Here is a 24,043-nt window from a genome sequence, read left to right as displayed (position 1 = left end):
TTCACATACCTTTGTTTTAATTAATAAGGAAGTCCTCTACCCCTCAGCCTAAGGTCTTAGAATCCCCTGTTACAATTCAATCCTATAGTTGGGAAACATGTTAGGTCTCCCATACTAAGTACAGCATAGATTAATCATTTGTCTAAATTTGGGGAAGGGCCCACCCTCCTTGAGTAGATTCCTCTCTTGCACTTGGGCACAATCAGGGATTTTATCAGCAAACAAAAGCAAAGTATAGTAACATCTGAGTAGTCCACAGAAGGTAGATGAGAATATTAAAGAAATCTTGCATTATCTCTGATAAAGAGTTCTTTTCTAGTGGCCAAGAATTTATGGTTTGCCCTGGAAAAATGCCCTGCTGAGATAGTCAAATTTAATTTGATTTTAGAGAAAAAAAAATGTGACATTTCTCATGTTAGTGGTTTTTTGGTTTTTGTTTTTTTGTACCGGGGATTAAACTGATGACCTTGTGGTTGCCAGGAAGGCACTTATGCCACTGAGCTAAATCACCAGCCCCACATGTGACTGTTTTATTTTGTTACTACCTGCGAGTAAATTCATACTTTCTTATGCTAAAGGTAGAAACCTGGTTTGCATCACAAAATATGGGATGTTCGATAAACTCCAGGCTGATCAAAAAGTCCTTCCTCTCCAACTCTTCAGTGACCTCCGTGCTCACCTTCATTCTGCTACAAGAAATGTGGGTTTGGCTCATCCACATACACTGGCATTTGCCAGTGATGGTTTCTATAATTTCTGAGTTTCTGAAACCTTCTATATGGATGTTTTCATTTTTTCTCCTGAAGCTCATAAAGCCAGGGAAGTCTTCAAAGGGCTCTGTGTATTCAGCAACTTTGATATGTTGTTTGTCTTTCAATCTATCTCACTCTGGGTCTTATCTCTTAGAAAGGGAGATTACTAACACAGACACTGGGCTGGAAACCACTTCAGTGACAGGTTTAAGAGTTTTAGCAAAATAAATAGAAGAGGCAAAAGTGTGTGCAAAACAGCAGGCTGCAGCTCAGCTGGGGAGACAGAGAGAGAGAGAGAGAGAGAGAGAGAGAGAGAGAGAGAGCTGAAGTCAAAACAAAGCAGAGAACTTCTTACCATACTGTAGAGATTGTGTGGGAGGGTGGTTGGGGTAGAGACAAGCATTGGTATTTCCTTCTTACCAAACATTTCTCTCCTTTTATAGAGACAACTGCTACCCTGACAAGGGGGCCACCATACCTGTTAATCTGGTTTATGATTCATGCCTTCAAAGAACCCCAGAAGTTCCTCTTCCTGTTTTCATACCCCAAAAAACCACACAAGTTATAAAATCACACCCTCGAGTTTCTCTTGATCTTGCTTTTTTAGGTCCACTTGAAATCTTTTCTTTGGATGTAGAAGAATCAGAACTGGCATAGTACATGTAAATTTTAAGCAACTTGAGACCAGGAGAAGTTTACTTATTTTTCTGTGTTCTTAGTATTTTCCAGGATAGTATTGGAAAACTATTGAATGTTTCATAGATGGTAATTACAGGATTGAAAGAATAAACAGAAGGAGAAAATTTCTGTCTCAAAAGATCAAGTTAGAATATCAGATCATGCCCAGGTATCCATTTAGAAGGAAATTTAGCTATTTGTCATTTGAAGAACAACCAAGTATAGCCTAGTTGTCAACAAAAGAGTTCAAAAACTGAAATCTTAGTTATTTCATTCCCAAAAAGATATGGCTGATTCATGTAGTACCTATCATCTCTACCAAAGTTCAGAAACCCAGAGTGAAATTTGAGTGACTTTGGGAATGAGAGGACAGAATGACTCCTTTAAGGAGAACCAGACTGGTTGTGATGTTTTGAAGGCTTTCACACAAAGCCTTGGCTCATGACCTTCCAAAAGGGTGCAGAGACCATAGGACCTATTGTTAGAAATTTAAAATATGAATCAGACAGAATTTGAACCCTGTTTCCTTGGCTCACCTGTATCCCTGTATTACTTTGTCACTGATATAGCAAAATACCTGTGGTCAGCTAATTTATAAAGAAGTTTCTTCAACTCACCTGTTGGAAGTTTAAGGAATGACACCAGATCAGCTCATTTTGGTGACAGTTTCCTGGCAGGAGGGTACCCTAATGTTAAGAATGTAAATGGGAGCTGGATCACTTTGCCAAACAGGAAGCCAGAGAGTGATTCAAGGGTCAGCCTCAGTCTTACAGTAACTCATTCTGGTTTTTTTGTTTTGTTTTGTCTTTTGTCTTTTTGAAACAGGATCTCTCTATGCGGTTCAGGTTGGCCGTGAGCTCACGTTGTAGCCTAGGCTGGTCTCGAACTTGCAATGATCCTCCTGCCTCAGTCTCCAGAGTACTGGTATTACAGGCGTGAGCCACCACGCTGGGCTCAGCAACTCATTCTTAAAAGAACCAGAGGTCTTACAAAAGCTATCAAATCCCTTGTAAGAACAGACCTTTTGTAATCTGAGTACTTTACATTAGGCCTTTTTTTTTTTTTTAAGGTTCCACCACTTCTCACATGTCCAAACTGAGGATCAAGCCCCCAAAACATGAATCCTTGGGGAACAAATCACATCCAAACTATAGCTGAATATATATTACTACTCTCCTTTCCTAAATCTTTGTTTCCTCATCAGTAAAAGGGGGCTGTACAAGGCATCTGTGAGAATTAACTGAGATAATATAAGCATTTAGCACAGTGCCTGACAGACCACTAGCTCTTATAAATGGAAGTTGTCAACATCATCATTATTGATATAGTTGCCCACATCAGAACTTTGTAGAAAAAAGAGATTTGACTTGGAATCATTTCGGATCCCCTTTTTCTGGGCAATGCGTCCTAAATCCATGAAAATTCATTTAGTTGGCCATTGACTTCAGTCTTCTCAGTTACTACAGATGTGAGCTGAGGTTGGGTCAGTCAGGGACAAACCTCTAAGAAAATGTTGTCACCCTGTGGCCTTGTCAGCTCTGCCAAATGACAGTGTTTCTCTTCCTTAATCTTATTTTCAAAGGGACACATAGAGGAACATTTGATTATAGTCATACTGTTTATCCTTTAACTACTAAACCCACCCACACTTACCAAGAAAAAAATGACAAATAATAAAAGGCATTATATTAAAAGATGGATTTTCCTGAAGTTGCCAAACCTACATTAGAGAGGCAGATAAATCAGAGCTTCAGTTCCCATTTGTAAAATAGAGAGACATAACACTGTTTATCTAACAAGGTGTTTATATACATATATATCTCCTACTAAAGAGATTAGGTACTCATTAAAATAGTATCTGGCCCCAGGATTCTAGTGGTTATTCTGTACCACCCAAGACATTCCCAAAGCATGCTAATAGTGGTACTCCATGTGCCTGGGGTGTGTTAGGCCATCCTCTGTGCCCATCCCATAGGTGAAGTAGCTCGACTTCTCAACAATCCTACAAAATAGGAAATGTTATCACCTTCCCCCACCCCACAGATGTGGAAAATGAGGCCCAGCAAGACTAGGTGCCTTATTTAAGAACTCACGACTGGTAAATGGCAGCAGGTGTTCGTCCCAGCCTGGCATTGTCAGAGCTCCTCCTGTGGGCCACTCTACCAGGGCTCCTCTGCTGGGAAACCATCCAGGGTTGAGGGAGAAGATAAACTCACCTTCTTCCCTTCCAGATTGCAGAGTGGCCTAAAAGTCAGACATCCTCAACACGTCTTAAATGAAGTCAGAAAAAGAGCCATGTCCATCCACAGGAATTTCTCACTGCTCCTACTGGGACAAAGTCTAAGAAAAATTGATAAAACTGTATACTATTTTATTAGTATACAGTATTTATTTTTTATTTTAAAGAGAAAAAACAATTAAAACAATGATACAGAATTTCATATGAAGATAATAGGAAATTAACAGTGATTAACACATTGTGTACTGTTACACTCAAAGTAATTGCACAGATTACAAGATGGAGGCATGCAAAAATAATATAAGCATGAACCATTCTTTTCAGTGAACTGAAATAAACTAGCAATATAATTATCTTAGCATATATATATATATATTCTCTTCCTTTCTCCTTTCTCCCATTCCAATTTGTTCTTTGAGCAGTTTTTTCCCCCTTTCACAATATCTATTGTAGGTTTTGGATCTTTTTTACTCTTACAGTTTCTTACATTATGGAGACGATACAATGTTGACACAAGTGAGTCTAATTTATTTCCCTTGTAAGAATGGTCTCCAGTTGCAGCCATTTACCTATAAAAAAATCTTCAGTTTATCCTTCTTTTTAGGTGAGTAGTACTCCATTGTATAAAAAGACAATGTCTTCTTATCCATTCAGTTGATGGACATTTTGGGTTGTTTCCACTGTTTAGCTATTACAAATTATACTACTATGAACAAGGGTACACATATACTTCTGTGGCATGTTTTTGATTCTTCCAGGAAAATACCCAGAAAGGGGATATCTGGATTGAATGAGACCTCCAATCCTAAGTTTTTGAGGAATCTCCACACTGATTTTCATAGAGGTTGTACCAGTCTGCACTCTCCAAACAGTGGAGAAGGGTTCCTTTCTCCGCACAGCTCTGTCATCATTTGTTGTTGACTGATTTCTTGATGATAGCCACTCCTTCTAGGGTGAAATGAAATTTCAGTGTTGAGCTTGAGGTTTTTTTGTTTTTTTGGTTTTGGTTTTGATTTTTTTTTTTCTTTTTTGGTTCCAGGGATCAAACTCACAACCTCACACTTGCCATAATAAAAAATAAAAAGAGTAATAAGATCCAAAATGTACAATATACATTGTAATAATGAAAGGGAAAGAAAGTGATAGAAAGGAAAGAACAACTGGGATGGGGAAAGGAGAAAAGGAAGAAAGTAAAAGATTATATGAGTAGGTACACACGTGCAACTGTATGTATGTATATGTGTGCAGATAGATAACTACACTACTAATTCTGTGTTAGCTCATCAAAAAGAATAGTTTGTGCTGTAATTGATTATTTTTGTACTAGATCTTGTAACTTGAACAACTACTTCTAAGATAACAATACTCAATATGTTAACTAGTGTTAATTTTCTACTTTTTAAAAAATTTCTGTCATTTCTTTTTTGCTTTTTAAAATAAAAAAATCTATTCAATAATGCTGTAAAAAAAAAGAAATCTCAGTGTCATTTTAATTTATATTTTCCTATCGATCAATGATGTTGAACATTTTTTCATGTATTTGTTTGCCCTTGGTATTTCTTCACCTGAGAAGAGTATATTCATCACAGATGCCCACTTTTGAATTGGGGTTTTGAATTTTGTGGGCCTGATATTTTTTCAGTTCTTTATATGTTCTAGATAAAAGTCCTGTATCTAGGGGACAGATGGCTAAAATTTTTTCACATTTTGTGGGTCTTCTTTTCACTCTAATGGTAATTTTTTTTCATGTGCAAAAGCTTTTTAATAAAATGAGATCCTATTTGTTGATCCTTTGAAATATTTCCCATGCATTTTGGTTTTTATTCATGAAGTCTCTGCCTAGGAGATTGTCTTTGAGATTTCTATTTTCAATTCTAATGGATTTAGTGTTTCTGTTTTAATATTTATATCCATTTTGACTTTAGTGCATGTGGTAGGTATGGATGTAATTTTAGTCTCCGTGGAAAGCTAGTTTTTCCAGCACAACTTATTAAAGAGGTTATCTTTCTTCTGGTGAAAATGTTGGCTCCTTTGTCAAAGATAAAGTGGCTGAGTTTGTTTGTAGTCATTTCTGCACTTTCTCATCTGTTTCACTGATCTTCAGGTCTGGTGTTTTTTTTTCCCAGTACCCTGCTGATTTTATCACAGTAGCTGTGTAGTATAATTTCAAACCAGAGATTGTAATGCCTCCTGTCTTGTCTTTGTTGCCCAAGATTGTCTTTGCTACCCTAGTCTCTTCTGTTTCCAAATGAATTTTAAGAATGTTTTCTCTAGAGCTATGAGGTATGCTAATGGAATTTTGATTGGAATTGCATTAAATCTTGTACAACAGTTTTGAGAATATGGCCATTTTCACAGTGTTGGTTCTTCCTATCCATGAGCAAGGGATACCTTTCCATTTTCTGATACCCTCTCTGATTCTATTTGATCTCTTTTTTCAGAGTACTGTAATCTTAAGTGTATAAATTTTTTACTTCCTTTGATTGATTCCTAAGTACTTCATTTTTTTGGATGTTACTGTGAAGGGTGTAGTTTCTCTAATTTCTCTCTCAGTGAATCTGCTGTTTGTGTACAGGAATGCTATTGATTTTTGAATGTTGACTTTCTATTCCACGATGCCACTGAATTTTGTTATTAATTCCAGAAGACTTCTGGTAGAGTTTTAGGGTCTTCTACGTAGCATATCATGTCACTGGAAAATAATGATAACTTAACTTCTTACTTTCCTATCCTAATCTTTTTATTTCTGTCTCTTGTCTAATTGCTCTGGTTAATGTTTCTAGAACTATATTAAATAGGAGTGGTGACGGTCGACATCCTTGTCTTGTTCTTACTTTCAGATTGAAAGCTTGCAGTATTCGTTCATTGAGTATCATATTGACAGTTGACTTGTCATAGATGGCTTTTGTCAAATTGAGGTAAAGTCCACTTCTTCCAATTTTCTGTAGGTTTTTTTTTTTTTATCATGAATGAGTATTGGACTTTATCAAAAGCCTTTTCTGCATCTATTGGGATCATCATGTGATTTTTGTCATTGACTCTGTTGATATGGTGTCTTACATTTGTAGACTTGTGTATGTTGAACCATCCCTGCATTCCTGGAATGAACCCCACTTGGTCATGATGCATAATCTTCTTGATGATTTAATACAAACTATTTGCTAGTATTTTATTGAGGACTTTTACATCTATGTTCACTAGGGAGGTTGGCCTATAGTTCTCTTTTTCATTTGGCTCTTTTTCTGGTTTTGGTATCAGGACACTATTTGTCTCCAGGAATAACTCCAGGAATGAGTTAGGGACACTTGCTTCTCTTTCAGCTTCATTGAAGAGGCTGAGGAGCGCTGGCATTAACTGTTCTCTAAATTTCTTGTAGAATTCAGCAGGGAATTTATCAGGATCTGAGCTTATTTTGTTAGCAAGTTTTTAATTACATTTTCAATTTCATTAACTATTATTAAGTTATTCAAAAATTTTATGTTTTCTTGATTCTCTTTTGGTAATTCATAAATTTGCAGGAATTTATGTCCGTGTCTTCTGTTTTCCATCCTATGCAAGTAAAGATTTTTGATCTTCTGAATTTCCGCAATATTGCTAATGACTTCACCTTTTTTATTCCTTATTTCATGAATTTGAGTTGTTTCTTTCCTTTTTTTTTGTTTTTTGTTTTTTGTTTTTTGTTTTTTGATAATGTTGGCTAGGGGTTTACCGACTGTGTTGATTCTTTCAAAGAACCAGCTCTTTGATTCACTAACTCTTTATATGGTTTTCTTAGTCTCAAATGTGTTATTTTCAACTCTAATCTTTATAATTTTCTCCCCTGTATCAACTTTGGGATTGACCTTCTCTTCTTTTTCCAGAAGTTTGAGGTGTATCATTAGATTGTTTATTTGTACTTGTTCTGTTTTCCTGATGTGAGAATTCAGTGCCATCAATTTCCCTCTTAGGACTGCTTTCATTGTGTCACAGGTTCTAGTGGGTTATAGTTTCATTTTCATTTGACTGTAGATAATGTTTAGTTTCTTCTATAATTTCACATGTGATGCACTGGTTGTTCAGGAAAGTGTTACTTAATTTCCATGCATTTAAAGAGATTTTTGTGGTGTCTTCTGTCATTAATTTTCAGTTTCATTGCATGATGGTCAGATAATACGCATGAGATAATTTCAATTCCTTTGCATTATTTAAGCACGTTTTATGGCCTAGTATATAGTCTATTTTAGAAAATGTCATGTGTGCAACTGAAAAGAATTTGTGATCTAATGTTGTTGGATAGAACATCCTATAAACATCTACTAAGTCCATTTGTTCACAGTTCTGTTTGGTTCAGTTCTGTTACTTCTTTGATGACTTTTAGTCTAGTTCATCTATCTCTTTGTGACCATGGGATATTAAGATTCCCCATTACAATTATGTTATTGCTTATTTGGTTTTTCATGTCTGTTAATATTTGCTTTTCAGAGTTAAGTGCTCCCATATTTCATGCATATATATTTATGATTGTTATCTCTTCTTGTCGTCATCCCCTCAGCACAAGTATGTAGTGACCTTCTTTATCTCTTTTGGTCATTCTTGGTTTGAAGTTTATATTGTCTGCAAACAGAATAGCTACCTTGCTTTTTCCTGGTTCCTGTCACATATGGTATTGTTTTCCATCATTTAACTTTTAGTCTATGAGGTTCATTTAGAGTTAAACGTGTTTCTTGTATATTTCATATTGTGGGATCTAGTTTCTTGATCCATTCAGTTAGTCTGCTTCTTTTGATTGATGAATTAAGGGCATTTACATTGATGGTTATAACTCATACCATAGTTGCTTATCTTTGTCATGTTATTTTCCTACTGTGAGTTTCCTATATTTCCTATCTGATTAACTGCTTGCCCTGCTTAAAGGTTTCTTTCTATTGTTGTTCTTGAAATGGTGCTCATCTCTATTTCTGTCTAGAATATCTTTCTATACCCTTTGTGGCATTGGTCATGAATTCTTTCAGTTATTCTTTGTCATTAAAGTATCTTATTTATCCATTAATCTTGAAAGATAGTGTTACAGGGTACATCAATCTGCATTGGAAGCTGTTTCCTTTCAGGACTTGAAATATTTCAATTCAAGCTCTTCTTTATTTGAGGGTTTGTGTTGAGAAGTCTGCCATGATTCTGATAGACTTTCCTTTTTAAGTGATCAGTTTCTTTTCTCTAACAGTTTTCAATGTTGTATTGAATGTCTGAGACTTTGATTATTTTATGTTTGGGTGCAGATTTATTTTGGTTATGGGTAAGTGGAGTTATGCATGTCTATCAGTTTATTTTCCCATGCTTGGGAAATTTTCTGTTATTGCTTCTGCAAATAGTTTTTTATATCATTTATGTTGACTCTTGCTTTTTCATTGACATAAATTATTCTTATATCATTTTCTTTGTGTCATCTTATATCTATTGGATTATTATTCCCTGATCTTTTGTCATCTTCAAGCAATCTTTCCTTTCATCATCAACAGCCATGATCCTGTCTTCAAGGTCTGAAAGTCTGTCTTCAGTTTTGTTGAATGAGTTTTGTTAATTTTTAATGCAATTTTTTATTTCCTGGATATTTGTTTGAATCCATTTCATGCATTCTTTTTCTTTCTTATACTGATTATTCAGCTTCTATGTACTTCCTATCATCATCTATTTTTTATCTATATTTAATCTAGATTTGTTGAGCAAGTCCTTCATAAATGTTGTTGATTCTCTTCTTACCTGAGAGATTATTTCTGACCTAATTTCCTTTATGTCCTCATGGATTTGTTTCTTTACTTCAGTTGCTATCATTTCAGAAATTTCAGATGTGTGCTTCTAGTTTCTTCTATATTGATATCTCCTGTACTTGTTCTGGTTGAGCTAGAGGTCTGAGATTGATTGCATTTTGCTTTTTTGTCTTGTCATTTTCAATTTCAAAAAACTTTTTATTTGGTTTTCTAAACCTGATCCTTGTACATTTTTGTAGTAGGTAGCTAACTCACTAGCATCAAGGCCTCTCTAGGAGAAGTCTGTTCTTCAGGGATATCTTGTGTGTGTAAATTCTTGATTTTTGTCTGGCCCAAGGTCCTACCTTCCCAATTAATTAAAAGTAGGACATTGGTATCTTTTTGGCTCAGTTCCCAGTCCTTTGATGTGGGGTTGTGGTGAAGTTATTACACAACAGCTTCCCAGTATTGTTACAGAAGGGAGAAAGACTGATTATAACATATATGAAATCCTAGCTAAAGTAGTAAAATTGGCAATAATCATAGCATCAAGCACAGTTTAGAAACTGACAAACTGTGCTAACTCTTGATTTTATATGTTAGCCCATAGGAGCAAAGTCTACAGTCATATAACAGCACCAATCCTAAATTAGGAGTTTACATGCAGTGTCTCCCCTTGGTAGAGTGGGTTTACCTTGCGGTGGGGAAGTTTATGGAAGATGGTATATACAACAAATATACCTGGGAAGGAAGTAGAAGCAAGCCTGGAGGACAAATGGTGGACACACAGGGTTTGGGAAACTAGAGAAGGTGGAAGAAAAGAAAGAATGAAGGAGTATTCGAGGGATTATCTGAATTGGTCTCTGAGTCTGAGGGATGGGATTTGTTTTCTGTGGCCGGGGTTCTCCCCAGATATTTAGAAAAGAGAGAAAAAAGGAAAATGGAAGAAAGAAATAAAAAAGACAAGAGAGAAAACAAAGAAAAAAGAAAATTGAGAAAAAAGGGTCAGTAACCAAGTGTTGGTTTCTTCTTTTGCTGGTTGCTGGTCCCCACCAATAATATTTTAAAAACCTCTGTTAAAAAAATTTTTTGAGACAATATTTCACAGTGTGATCCTGTGAGATCTCAAACCTGTGCTCCTTTTGCCTCAGCCTTCCTGGTACACTCAGAATTACAGGTATGAGCTCACCACATCTGATTTTAAAGGTTCTTTTGGAAAGAAGGATCCACTGCAAAAGTCAGAAGTCTAGGATTTCATGATAACAGCCTCAGTTTCAACCTGGGGACACTGTGGCTTAGTGGAAAGTCTCAACCTCCTAACTTTAGAGTCGAACTCATATTCTGGCCTGGGCAGATTTTGACCATGTTTCTTTGAACCTTAGTATCCTCATCTGTGAAAAGAGATTAGTTAGTAAAACTTATACCTACAGTTGTTCCAAGAATTAAATGAGATAATGCCTAGAAGCCTCTTGCACAAACCAGAAATACTGTTCGTTGCTGGTAAAAGAACTTCACACTCTCCACTTCAGCCATCTTGCAGAGAGAAAACTCCTACACCAAATATTCTCTTAAATACTTGAATCCTTTGGGCCATCTCTCTCCAAAACTGGTGACCAATCAATTCAGAAATCAGGCCTGGCAGCCACCAGCTCCTCTAACAGTGCCTTTCATCAGTTTCATCAGTAGACATGAAAGTGCCCCAGCAGAACAGATCTCTGTAAATGGAACTAGAAGACTGGCTAGAGTTTATGTTCTGTACAAACCGTAAGCTAGGAATGTGACCATCTCCTTGCCACTTGCAGCTCACTTTCTCATCTGTAAAGTGGGAAAGAGAAAATATTAGAGTAAATGTCACTGACGACGCATGCACATATTCTCAGACTAGTAGTCTTTTCCCTTCGTGCCTCCAGGATCCCCAGTTCCCAGCTGGAGAGCTTTGTGACTCTGGTATGGTGTTACTAGATTTTCTGGGGAATGAGGAGGGAGGAAGAGAAAATAATACTCTAAGATGAGTCTCCCAGTCCCCAGTGAACTAACCAATAAAACAAAATCATGAATCAATCTCCCTCTCAAGAAAAAGAAAAATATCTCTTCTGGGCTTCCTGCAGCAGCAAAGTAAAAGTCTTTCATTTCAGAGCCAAAGTTATTTGTACAGTCTTGATGTCTTTTCACCCAGAGTGCATCTCACAGACAATAGCAAAAGCAAAGGAAAGACGAGCTATTGTTTTGTTGTATTTATATCTTGATGGAGGAAACAGCATGAAAATATTATTGAGGAAACTCAGTAACTCTCATCCAGGGTATGTGTACAGCTCTGGTGCCAAAGGCAGCAAGGACAGATGTCGGAGGACATGGTCCCCCTGGAAGAGCAAACAGAGAGCTTGCTGGAATTACACAAGGGAAGGTAAAGAGCCCAGGAAGAACCTCTCAGGGTCCTGCCCAGCGAGCCTCTATCCAGCCCTTGAAACTTCTCCCTGGGCATTAACACAAACACCACTGCCTGAGAGGCTGTGGAATTTTGGATGCAGTAGTAATATCTCTTTTCTCAGTTTTTTCATCTTTGGAATGGGAAAAATAATGGTTAACTCACAGGATGTGATAAGAATTAACAGTTTCATACATGCAAACTACATAGATAGGCATAATTTTTCAAGTACATATAAATCACATAAAACGTGATATAAGTACTCACTCTAAGCTAATAGTCTCATTATCCATAAGTCCAGGGAAGAAAAACTATGATCTTAGGCTGTATTCATAATTGCCCACTGTCATCTTAGGGAGCCTATGAGGTTGAATTTTTGTTGGCTCTGTTACTGAACACACTTCCACATAGATCCTGATTCCATAATTGAGCAGCCCCAACTCTCCGTAAGGCTGAACATTCAATGGGTCAGGTGAGTCAAGGATGATTGGTGAGGACTATGGTCCTGCTCTGGGTAATCTGTGGATACTGTGTTGTCCTGGCCTATGGGACGTTTTAAGCCTCATAATTATTGTCATTATTTTTGTCTTCATAAGTTGTCCTTATTGCCAATGTCATCACTGTGGACAGCTAGTCAGAAGAAAAGTGGATATTTGTCATTTTTATAACTCTAAGTCTTCTTCATCCAGTCATAAAATACCAAAAGATGACCAGTACAGTAATAATCTTCAGCAAACTGATTTTAAGGGATGTAGAGATTTTTTTTAGTTGACATGAGATTCACAAACCTTTTTAATGGCTGGATAATATTCCAATGTATGAATTTACTGCCATTGTTTATCTATTTTTCTACCAGTAGACACCTACACTTTTCCCCCATATTTTGGCTACTGTGAGTGTTGGTGCACTGGTATCTGAATATTTTCAATTCATTAGAGCAGTACCACAAAGTCATGTATTAGATCTATGTTTAGCATTTTGAAAACCCACCACAGTCTTCTCCGTAGCAGTTGTACCACTTCACACTTAATAGAAGAATTTTGATGTTGGAAAGTAGACCTGGTAGATGAAATTTTGCCCTTTGTAACTCGGATTGGCAGGTGGGGTGCAGGGACTCTGGGGGAAAGAAAGACAGTAGATTAGAGATTCTTAATTCTTTAGTTGCAGGAAGGCAAGAACTCTGCCTTTTGCAAAGCACATTCTACTAAACTAGGGAAGAAGTACAAAGAGGGGAGAGATCTATGAATGACTTAATGTAATCAAGTCCAAATTGTAGGCCATTCCATAAGTGATTACATATAGATAGTTTTTAATCTTTATCGCTTTCTTAAAAGAAAAGAGTGGTATTCTTCTACATTTAATTGTGGCAATAATAGTCCACAAGTATTTGTTGCCTGTTCTACCATAGTCAGCTGGAAGGGAAGCATGGGTCGGACTCCCCTTGGGGGTTCACAGACAGTTCAGGCACTCGAGAAGCACCCGCCTTAAAGCCAGCCCAGTGGGCAGGAACATTACTGGAGGAGCTTCAGCAATGTAACTCTGAAGAAAAGCACAGGGGCCAGGGCTGAGGAGGTACCCTGCCTGCCTGCCTGCCTGCCAGGGAGAACAGAGTGTCAGCAAGACAGAGCAAGCCCTGAGGAGTCAGGGGCAGGGTCTGCCATTCTGTACAAGGCATTGATCGAGGTGGCTCTCGGGATCCAGCTATGATTTTGAGGTCCTTCAGGATTTATGTGCTGGAAACAATTTCTAAACTCCTAAATTAATGGTGTTTGAAGATGAAACATTTTAGAGGAGATTTCATCATAAGGGATCTGCCCTTATCAGTCAAGATTGATCCATCATGGACTAAATAGATTAGCAGTTTATTGAGGTAGTAGCTTTGTCACAAAAATGAACTCTCTTTTGCCTGCTATGGCCCTCTTCCCCTTATGATGCCCTCTACCCTTTCAAGACTCTGCTGAGTCCCTAACAAGAAGAAGGCCTTCACCAGGTGTGGTCCCTTGACCTTGGACCTTCCCGCCTTCAGAACTGTGAACTGAATAAACCTCTATTTTTATAAATTATCTAATCTGTTATATTTACTTATAGTAACAACAAAATAGACTAAGATGCCCAGAACTCATTCTTCTTATGTGTTGTCCCACGGAGTGTGGTGATAGCCAGAGTGGAAAAATATAGTCAGGACAAGCAAAAAGAGCCTTTTTGAACTGGTTCCTACCAAGGCTTTTTGAACAGGTGTTTGTATAATTCTTGACTTGACACAGATGTCTTTGAGAAACATATTGGCATCCAGAGAATATTGTAAAACCTGTAACATGGCAAATATAGCCTTCCTCCTTTGAAGATAGTCACAAAAGTTCATGTTCCTTGCTATGTTGTCCAGAACTATAATGAGAATAATTGCATCTGAGACGTAGTAGCAATCTGTTTCTCAGAAGGAGCTACTTCTCATTTCTTTGAAACACTGCAGCGAAGTAGGAAGATATGGAAATGTCCCCATAGGGCTTGGTGGGTCCGAAAGCCCTTAAAATAGTCTTTTTAGCCAAAAGTAACTATTGCTGGCTGCCCTCACCCTTCTGGGCTGTGCACTCCCAGATGTGGGAGATCTCCTGCGCATTTGAAGGACTCCCAGGCCCAGGCTGGGGGATCTTTAAGATTAACTCCAAAGCTGTTCCTGGTAGATGAGGAAGTTCCTGCTAGTTTTACTCCAGAGTGCTAAGGAACTTAAGTCTCCTGACCACTACAAAACATCAGAGGCCTCCTTCCTGCAGTTTCTTTGTTCCCAGGTATCAGTGTCTGCTCTGTCTCTTGAAATAGAACCAGATGCATAGAAGTCATTTCAGAGGCAGAGTGCCATCAGGGTGAAACAGTTCACCCTGCTTCCCAAGGCACGACTCTGCAGCTAAATTCGAAAAAATTTCTTCCCAGCTTGAGCCTACAGGGCTGACTGTTGATAAGGGCAGTACATTAAGAGAAATTTGGAGATGCAAATTTTGGGCCCAGGATTCTGCCTACATGCAAGAGCTTTCCTCTCCTATGGGTTCCCTGGGCAGAAGTTAGTGAGTTGACGAGAGTTAGGGTCTCTGCTGAGCAGGACAGTCAGACTCTGACCTGCCCGCCCTCCTTCCCTGTGGGAGCTGCACAGGCTCTGGACCGGCCTGACCGTGGCTCCCTGCTGACCACACCCCGCCCGCAGGGCCCGCAGGCAGCCGGAGCTCTTTCCCCTCCCGCAGTGTGGCCCAGTGTTTTCGCTCTCCTGGCCCTCTACCCCTTCCTTCCCTTTATAGGCGTCTCTCCCAAGGCTCTCAGGACTGCAAAGGAGCAATGCAGGGAGTGCAAAAGTGAAAGCACGCCAGCTGTCAGGAGCAGCAGGGCCAGCGCTTCCTGGGAACCCCGGGCACCCGAGCACCCCCGGTGACCTCCGGCCTCCTCCCTCGTTGCCTTTTTTTATACATAACAAGCCAAGAAGATGAGAGAAACAGACACGGAGAGAGAGAGCCCCGTAAAGTTCCCTGTGGCTAGGAAAGTCCGGAAGACAAGAACCCCCTGGCTGTTCCAGGGCCACCCTGGCGAGGGGCGGACGAAGGGTCTCTGCGCCTCAAACCCAAGCCAAGGTCTGAGCGCTCAGTGGGTGACACAAACGTCTGTGCTGCTTTTTGCTTTTGACCGAAGGCCGCAAGAGGTGACGGCGCCAACGCTGTGCCGGGCACTGCCCGCCGGCCCTGCCAGGCGATGCCCGCAGTGGGGCGCGGGCCTCAGTGTGCCCCCGCCAGAGGACGTGCGGGGCGCGGGGACGCCGTCACCTGCTCGCGGCCGGCCCACCCGCCGGCGCTCCCTCCCGCTCTGGCCCGCTTGTCTGCGGATCAGCCATCAGCGGCTGTCCCTGACTCCCAGCCGGCTGCGGGCGGCGCCGAGAGCCGGGTAAACAGGCCGTTCACTGTGCGGCCGCCGGGGTCCAGGTCCCTTAGCAGGCGGGAAAGATCCGCCCTGTGGCCGGCTCCGGCGTCGTTTCTTCCTCTTCGCAAATAGAGCCATTTACACTTTTTTCTCCCCGGTTGCGAAGGGAATATTGAGAAAGCAATTCATGTACTTAGGCCGCCTGCAGTACGAGGCAGGGACCTGGGGTGGAAGGGGCGGATCTGCCCACAGGATGGTGGCCCTGGGGTTGCTGCCACAGCAGGGGCCTTGGTGCGCAGTGCTTCCGCTCTCTGGTCCCCAGCGCATCAGCTGCGCGCATCAAGATTGCTAATCTGTTGGTTTCTCCGTTTACTGTCAAGGGTTGATTTTGTTTTGCAGTTTTTAACTGCCCTATAGACAAACCCCAAGGAGGGAAAACACCAGTGGAAACTAGTCATTTGAAGAAAACTACAAGGAAGTGTTGCAATTTTGAGAACAGCCAGTGCTGCTGGTGTTGATAATGCCTTTTCGGTGGGTTTTTTTGTTTTGTTTTGTTTTGTTTTTCTGCAGCAGCAGCCGCATGACTCAGGAGGGCTTGGGGTTTCCTGGCACTGGACTTACTAGATAGTAATCAGTGAGGGAGGGTGGGTTTATGGATCTGTGCTCAGAGGGGGACACATGCTTGGCTGAATGTTTTCCTATTACCATCTGGAAATGCTTAATAGTTTTGTGTTTTTTTTAAAGGACCATACATCTGCATTTTTCGCTGAGCTCCACAAATTACTACTACATAATTTGTAATTTGTGGTAAGATTCATATTCGTTTGAATAATGATCTGAATAGGTTCCTATTTGAGATAATCGCCTGTGGTTAGTTGCTGGAGTGCTGAAGGTGATTCTCTTAATTTTCAACTATATCTACCATAGTTGTTCTGATCAATTAATATTCTACAAACTAAACTAGGCCCCCAGGTACTTAAAATGTACACTCATCAAAGATCTAGTGATTTGCATAACAAGGTTCTCATTTGTACAACTGTTGCTTCTCTTTCCTTTTCTACCCTAAAATGCTTAGCTTGCAGATCTGGAAGGTGAAGAGGATTAAAATGGGCACACCCTGGCAAAACTCTCACAGTTGGAGGGAAATGTGTTGTTTAGTACTTGGAGCCCTTGTTAGAGTGCTGTATGCCTTCAAAATTCTAGGTTGAAGCCATAAACCCCAGTGTGACTGTATTTGGAAGTGGGCCTTCGAAAAATGATTAGATTTGGATGCAGTCATGAGAGTGGGTTCCCATGATGGAAGTGTCCTTAAGAGGGGAAGAGAAACCAGAACTCTCTGTCTCTCCATCATGGGAAGACACAGCTAAAAGGCATGTGAAAGCCAGGAATCAGACCCGAACCAGGAAACAAATCTGCTGACACCCTGATCTTGGACTTCCAGCTTCCAGGACTGTAAGAAATCAAAGTCTGTAGGTTAAGCCGCTCCGTCTATGATATTTTGGTGTAGCAGCCCAAGCTAAGTGCCTAAACAACTGTGGGAAACTAATCTGAGACAGGAGAGGGAGGGTGGAATACTTCATAATAAACAAGTACAATGACATTTCGCTAGAAATAGTTTGTATAAGAAACAATTGTTCTAGTTTAACACAAAAAAGGTCCCTTCCACAGTTCTCTTTTACCTGCTTCTTTGCTCATTGAATTTTGACTTCATTTACTCAAAAAAGGTAATGTAACACAGGTAGTAGTAGTGACATTGTGATACGATAATTAGCCACCTTTCCCTTACTGGGATGAAATACCTCATTTATACTACTTAAAGGAAAACTGGTTTACTTTGTTTCACACTTTCAGAGGTTTCAGTCCATGGTTAACTGGCTCTAAGGAAGAAACATCATGATGGAAAGGTGAGGCAGAGGAAAGCTGCCTACCTGTTAGCAGCCAGGAAATAGGAAGAGAGCCAGAGAGAGGGAGGTACTAGGGACAGGACAAAGGCTTCAAAGGCACGCTCTCTTTTCCCATCTATCATTGTCTATGGACTTATAATGGGTTAATGCACTGATGAGGTTAGCACCTTATGGTTCAGTCACTGCTTGAGGCCCCTCTCCTGAACACGGCTGCATCAGAAATCGAGCCTTTCAATGTATGAGTCTTCAGGGAGCACTTCATATGTAAACCATAACAAGCAACATGAGGTAATTCCTTGCTAAAGACAGAGTTCAGAATACTAGGAATATAAACAAGTAAAGGGAACAGGGGAATGTTATAGGTGCTGAAGTATAAATAATAATAAATATATATGTAATTAAAAATAAATAATACAGAAGAATATTTTAGTGCCACAAAAAGATTAATAGAATCAATCTTGTTTGCTTATTATTTATGAATTTCCTAGATACACTACTTTTCTTCATGAACTTTATTATTGTTGTTGTTAATAGATAGCGTTTATTATGTGGCATGTTTGGATTTAATGTGGCACGTGCATTTTCCTCAGTTGAGAGTCACCATATGATTGATTTGGTCCACTTAGAAACTTCATTGTAGCAGCCGTGATGGTACATGGCTGTAAACCTAGCACCCTGAGACACTGAGTCCAGAAGACTGTATGTTCAGGCTCACACTGGACAATTTAGCAAGACTCTATCTCAAAATAAAAAAGCACTGGGAATGTGGCTCAGGGCAAAGGGCCTGGGTTCAATCCCTAGTGCCACACACACACACACACACACACACACACACACACACACACATTCCGTAATATACCGGGGGAAAAAAACTAAGAGAAGAATATGAAATGCTTAAGGACATGTAGAACCAAGGCCATCAGGATTTGATCAATCTAGTCTTCTTCAAAGTTCATCAATTCAAGATTACACTGAGTCTAACACTCTCTCTTACATGACAGCTTCCCATTTCCCAGATCACACTAGGAAAAAGAGAATGGCTTTTTCTGTCTCACTATTTGTACGTGCTTACTTGCTAAAGCAACTCAAGGCTCCCAGCACCCCAAGTGTTTCCTAGAAGATGAAGGTAAATCTCTAGCATGTGTGTGTTGGCAAGGCAGGGGGTGGGCACAGCAGCTTTCTACAGCCTTGTTTGGGATGGATTTTCCAGGCATTCAAATGCTTCTGGTTACCAGCAAATTTCACTCCTTTTAGAAGAGCTTATACCCCGCACCTGCTCCTAGGTAGTCAGATTTAGTCTTCTTTTGTTCACAAATGTTGAATTCTCAGGGACCCCTCTGGTTTGGTGAGCACTAAAGGCTCTAAATACTACTGACCAGTTGGGCTTGAGGCCTTGGAGAATCTTTCAAAACTTTACATACCACATTGCAGCAGGAAGAGTATGGCAGAAGGTGGTCATTTAGGGCTAGCTTGGGGGAGGGCTTAAGAAGTGGCTGGATATAAGTTCATATAGGCCAATGAGGGCTAGAAACAGAATCCAGGATTTCTAGCACTTCTTGGGACACTTTCCTTCTGAAGGGAGCAGCTTCTTTGGCTCCTGAAGCTAGATTGGTTTACTAACAAAGAAAAGTTGGCATTTTCTTATTCTTTTTTCTCTGTGAGAATCTAAAGCTAGAATCCTTAAGTGTGTGCTAAATGTTTGCACAAGGTAAGGGCTGAAAGCACTTGAGAGACAGCAGATGCAGGAAAGACCTTCTAATCTTCTACCTGAAAATAGGAGCTAAGGACTCCCATGTGAAAGATGCCCTCCCTGTCCCATGCGAAAAGAAACATTCTTTGATGAGGCATCATAGCCAAGCGAATGCCTACAACAGACCTTGTTAAAATAATTCTTAATTTCCTTTAGCCTTCTACATATTGTTTAGTTATTGGTCACTTTTGTTTCTTTCACATAATATAAAAAACATGTAAGATCTGCCATTTGGGTCTTCATTTCCTTACACAGGCTCCCACATCATGCAAAACATACCAAATGTGTGCGCTTTTGTCCCATTAATCTATCTTATATCAATTTAATTCTCAGGCCGAGAGAGACTCTAAAAGGATAGAAATAGAGCTTTCCCATTCATGCGCTGTAACTATCCTCAAGGGCTTCCCACAAGTTGGCTGTGCATCCTATGAAGAGAGGTTCTCCAGTTTCTACGAAGTAGGAACAGGAGCTCTGCTCTGTTCTCAGATCATGGGAAGGTCTGCTTAGGTGACACAGTAGGGAGCTGCTCCTGCATCACAGGAGTATGTGGTCTGAGGAGCCCTTACCTCCCTAGCTTCCCCTGGATTATGGCCCTCACGGAGTGACTCTCAGCATTGCTCATTGGACATGCACCAACAGCAGGTATGAAGGTGAGAGATTCCAGAAAGGGCCCACCTAAGAAGATCTACTACACTGAGCCCAAGGAGGATACTCTCAACTGAGTCCCTGATCTTACAATCTTTAGTGATGCAAGACATATATTTGATGGACTGACAACTTTTGTTACTATTGTAGACTAGAAGTCCATAGCTAAGAGACACCTAGATATTGTATGATATATCTAACGACCTTAGTGATATACAACTCTTAAAACTTAGGGAAAATTGTAATTTGCGATGGCTGGGATATGCCATTCCTGAAGGATTAACTTTCCTCTCATGACTAAATGTTGAATTGCTCCCTTGACGGAACTCAGCAATACACACAGAGTGAAATCATTATTATAATAATCATTGTTCTTTGACCTTAAAAAGAAAGAAATTTGACACATGCTATAACATAAAAGAAGCTTACAGACATTATGTTAACTGAAATAAGCCAGACACAAAACAAATACTTAATGATTCTGTTTTTAGGAGATGCCTATAATAGTCAAATTCATAAGACAGAAAGTAGAATGGTAGCTGCTGGGGGAGCAGAGGGGCAAATTGTTGTTTTATTTAGTATAGAATTTCAGTTTTGCTAGATTTCATCTAGCAAATGATAGAGATTATTGTCCAAAAATGTTACTATACTTAATATTATTGAATTGTACACTGATAAGAAGATAGGCTGACGATGTAGCTCAGTGGTAGAGCATATGCTTAGCATGCACAAGGCCCTGGGTGTAATACCTAGGACCAAAAAAATAGTAGTTAAGATGGCAGAACTTGTAAGTTTGTTATATATATTTTAATATAACTATAAAACAAACAAAAGAAGTAACACCCATGGGTAATAAGCAGTTCACTAAAGATCTTTTTTAAGCCAAAACAATATTACTGGCACAGAGCAATGAAGTAATGCTTTTTGTCTTTCTTTATGTGGAGAATGGCAAATATAGATTTTGTTAGTTTTCTCAAATGTTGATTTATCATTCTGAGTTTTAGAAATTGCTCTGGAGGTTGGTTGTAGAACAGTGTGAGTGTACTGAACATTACTGAATGATGGAAAATTTTGCATTATGTCTATTTTACTAAAGAGAAAAAGAGATGGAGAGAGAGAGAAAAAAGAGAGAAACAGAGAGAGAAGAGAGAGAGAGACAGAGAGGGAGGAAGAGAGAGAGAGAGAGAGAGAGAGAGAGAGAGAGAGAGAGAGAGAGAGAGATCCTGTGTAAACTCAGAAGTTCCAGAAATCCAAAGTCACAGAGAAACCTGCCAAAGTGTTTTTCACTTACATGTCTTTTGGGAATAAATAGTGTAAAATTTTTCAAGTGCCTACCCTTACACATTTTCCCTGTGTTTCTCCTAACCTCTGGAAATAGAGGAATTGTATTGTCTGAACTGTTAATCCAAATGCATGTTAAGCAACTAAGTCTTTTCTTCCACCCTACCCTAGATTACATGATAAAGAATATTTGCAACTTCAGTGATTCCCATGGAAGATCAGTAGTTGTGTTTTGGTATTCACCACTGTGGAAGAAGCAGTTAGTGTTCAGCCACATCTCTGATCCCTCCCTTCTTAGATTCCCCAGTAGATTTTTCTCAAACCCTGTGGACTTGGGCGTGCCATTAGATTAGTGCTCATCAGAGTGAATGTCTCTTCCTGTGGGCCCTTTTGCACGTGCTCTCCTGGTCTTCTGCTGGTCAAATGGATAGATTCCAAAGAAATAAAAGAAGATACAGCTAGAAAAAGGAGCAAGCCTGGATCCCTAAATGATTGCATGGAATAGAGACTATTCCATGGGAATGGAATGGAATGGAATGGAATAGAATGGAATGTTGTGTTGAGATGCCAGAATTTTGAACTCGTTAAGCAGTTAGCCTACTCTAACACAAATGTGAAAGGGATTTCAGAAGACAGGATCTATATTGATGCACCTATAAGCTAAGAGAAGGTCCAGCAGGCAAGGGAAATGGAAATTACATGTCTAATGACTTCCAAGTGATTTGTGTTGTTCATTAATCTGTGGCAAATATGTTTAGATAAACACATACAATTAGAGTTCAACAAATAACTCAAGGTAAAGGGACTTTGTTGAGGTTTGAACCAGACTTTCAATGCCTCATTTGGAGCCAATGCAACAGACGCAGGAAAAATCAAAGTTAAAGATATTTTAGGGGAAACAGATGAATTTGAAGAGGAGAGATTCAGGATTTCCCTTCAGAGTTCCTATTCCTGCAGGTATTAAAGATTTGAAAGTATTATTATTGTGATGATGATGATGATGATGACGACGATGACCACCACCACCATCATGACAATGATGAGGACAATGACCATGGCAATGATGAGGTGATGATCAGTGCTGACACAGGGTAAAACTCTTAGGAGCTCTTAGGAGTTCTCCTGTCTCCATCTAGCTCTTCTTCCTTTCCCTTCCCAGCCTTGGGCCTAATTTGTTGTCATGGACAGTGTCTGTGTCAGATACTGGATTCCTGCCTACTAACTTCAGCTCTGCTGCCTAGGTGTGCTCAGTAGCCCAGGAAAAATGATCTGCCTGCTCTGACTCAGAGGCAAGTCTTCACTCTTGGCTTCTATATGGATCTTTGACCATGGTCCTATCAATTTCCTGTGCCCTTTATACAATGTTTCTTGAAGCTCTAAAAGTCTTAGGTTTTCTTATTCAGAGTTTAGTAGGCTGCTTTTTTATGACTCTTCAGTGAACTTATATTCATTTAAAATAAAACCTGAATCACGATGACCATACGCCTGCATGATCTGGTCACTGATCATCTTATGTTAACACTTTGATTTGCCTCTTATCCTTATTCATCACAGCTACTCTGATTTTTCAACTCCTGAAAGATGCTTCTTCACAAGGCTTTTCAATCTGCTGTTTCCTGTGTCTGGAAACACTATCCGCTCAGCTCTTGCCATGCTTCTTACATGTCCACATAGAAGCTAACTCTCCAAAGCACCTCTCTGACCCATCCGTTTAAAGGGGGCCTTTGATTACTAGTGTCTTTTTAGCCTCTCCTGCAACCATTTCAGTAACAGGAAGCCTTGTCCAAGTGCTGCCTAGTAGCATGGCCTCAGATGTTTCTGAGGCTTTCCATTTCTGCTTCAGGATTTCTCTGGCTCTGCAGTAGGAACTTTGCCTGTATAGCTTGGAAATGTGAAGAAACTAACAACCTACGATCAATGGGAGCTAGAGGACCAATGTTCATCTCTTTCATTCCTTGGGGAAACAGTTCTGATCTGTATTCTACTTGGGTTTTTGGTGTCCTAGCAAGATTATCCTTATTGCCCACAGCAGTGGTCAACTTGACAGTGCATCTGTTTCAATTTTTCTCCTTGTTTTGTTTTCCTTCCCCTAGTTTTCACTCCTCTTTCCTGGGATCATTTCCTAAAATAAATGACCTCCATATAATCCCTTGCCAAGATTTCCATAAGAACTCAAATTAAGAGTCTCCTTCCCTTATTTAATAAGAACCCCACTTCTCTGTTAGCCCTTATGGCATTTTACATTAATTCTATTGATTTCTGCAATTTTTTTTATCTGTCTTGATTAGAATCTAAACGTCAGAGAGCAGGAGCCTCATCGAGTTTTAACTTGTCTTTCAGTTCCTAGTAGGTAATTCCTGGTATAGATACACTACCACTAAATATACATTAATGAATGAATCACAAAATGCCACATTCTATTTTAAAAATTAGATTTGTATTCTGGTCATTAAGAGGGAATATGCCGTCCTGGTTAAGAGCATTTCTTCTGGAGCCTGACTTTCTCAAATCCATTCATGATGGCCACATAAGCAGCTCAGTAGCCTTGAACTGATTGCCAGGCTATGCTGGACACTTATTTATCCATCTGCAAAGTGGGGTTGATAATGTACCTGACACTCAGGACTGTTACAATGCTTAAATAAACTACACAAAGTACTCGGGACAGTGCCTGGCACATGGTAACCGCTAACAACTAACTTACTCTCTCTTACTTTTTGTCTTAGTTACTTTTTACTCGTTACTGACA

The 24,043-nt window shown here is 39.7% G+C and overlaps 1 long non-coding RNA gene across 1 annotated transcript in view; it reads right to left on the bottom strand.

Annotated features, from left to right (window-relative positions):
* Window positions 1-3,934: 3,934 nt before the first annotated feature.
* The window catches only part of LOC134478097 (uncharacterized), a 71,062-nt gene continuing 50,953 nt past the window's right edge, over window positions 3,935-24,043 (bottom strand). Inside the window, exons 3-4 of the long non-coding RNA XR_010050489.1 lie at window positions 12,808-12,933; window positions 3,935-11,207 (exon numbers count right to left, since the gene is read on the bottom strand). This is a non-coding gene — a long non-coding RNA (uncharacterized LOC134478097). The remainder of the gene's footprint in view (window positions 11,208-12,807; window positions 12,934-24,043) is intronic.

Source organism: Cavia porcellus, unplaced genomic scaffold (assembly GCF_034190915.1).
Source record: "Cavia porcellus strain 051 isolate PalLab524CR breed Dunkin Hartley unplaced genomic scaffold, mCavPor4.1 scaffold_11, whole genome shotgun sequence".
In the NCBI taxonomy this organism is placed as follows: domain Eukaryota; kingdom Metazoa; phylum Chordata; class Mammalia; order Rodentia; family Caviidae; genus Cavia; species Cavia porcellus.
This window is presented reverse-complemented; position numbering and strand designations above follow the sequence as displayed.